Below are 1,380 nucleotides of genomic sequence, written 5' to 3'. Positions count from 1 at the left end.
TTTTAAGGAATTCTTTTATTTTTTTATTTAATTGTTATTTTTGTTAATTTAATTCTCTTTTAAATTTTGGGCATTTTTTTCTACGAAACTTTGTTTAATTTTATTAAATTTGTAGGAACTTTTTCTCAATATTTTTTTTTCGTTTTTTAGTCACTTTTTTAATTCTTAGATTTTTGTTTAAAAAAATATCTTTTTATTTATTTTTTTTTTTAATTTTTTCTTTTTTTTTATTTCAATTTGTTTTTCTTTTGTTAATTTCATTTTTTTTTAATATTAAGAGGTTATTGTTTTAAAAAGAAATGAAAATTTGTATTTCCAGACTTTTGTCTTTCGAAGACTATGGTGAGTTCAAAGACAGTTGCCAGAATTTCCCTGTAAAACGAATAAAACTTTAATGAAATAACAACCGACGCAGACGGACGTAAGCAAGCTACATTAATTACTATTGTTAATATGAAAACTTATGAAGACTTTTTCTATGAGTATATATTTTTTTTTATTTACTTTTTCAAGAAGACAATGGGTAACCCTAAAATTTGAATTACGAAGGAAGTTGTGTTGTAAGTAATAACCAATTCTATCACTTACACGAACTGAATGTTAAATATTTTTATGGACAGAAAGTATACTATTTCTAGTGACATTCATATTTGAGAGTATGGGCAACTCAGTTCAGGAATAAAATGCGGAACTATGTGATTCTGTGTAATTTTCCTCTGTCAAGGACTTAGGCACATGGTCAATATTGATTCAAATTTTGCGGAGTTAATGAATGTTTTCTTCGATGCAGTATACTTTTTATGTTACTCTGGTATTTGGGTAGTAGCTATTTGAAATAAATATATAAAGCCATCATTTAGCAATTAATCCGGCAATAAACCTGTATGGAATCTTAGTGATTTAGTTATTTATGATTCAAAGCATCGGGTCTATGCTTGAATGCTTTATAAATATTTACTAAAAAGCATTTACAAATTTTTTAATAAATATTTCACACCACGAAAACATGTTTTCTTTTTTACTTTAGCGCAAGGAAATTAAATTCGAAAACAAATATAGAAGCATATGTACATATGTATGTAGTCGCATTATTCAAACTTTTGCGGGGCAACTATATTCTGATGCATGCGGAAATGCGAGGCATGCGATGGTAGTAAATCATTGGTAGAAGAATGCAAGCGTAATAACGAAACAGCGAGAAAGGAAAACAAACCAAAAAAAAAACTCGAAATGAAACTACACAGAAGTGCGAAAAGTTAAATTAGACAAGCGCAACACACACAACAAAACAAAATAAATAGCAAAAAAATTACCCTAAAACATCAACAATGATGAAGTGGTCGAAAGACACACAAATAAATAAGTAAATGTGCGCTTCAT

This window comes from Rhagoletis pomonella, unplaced genomic scaffold, assembly GCF_013731165.1.
Source record: "Rhagoletis pomonella isolate Grant_MI unplaced genomic scaffold, Rhpom_1.0 Rhpom_scaffold_00001, whole genome shotgun sequence".
In the NCBI taxonomy this organism is placed as follows: Eukaryota; Metazoa; Arthropoda; class Insecta; order Diptera; family Tephritidae; genus Rhagoletis; species Rhagoletis pomonella.
The sequence above is the reverse complement of the archived record's forward strand: the minus strand, read 5'-3'. Positions refer to the sequence as shown.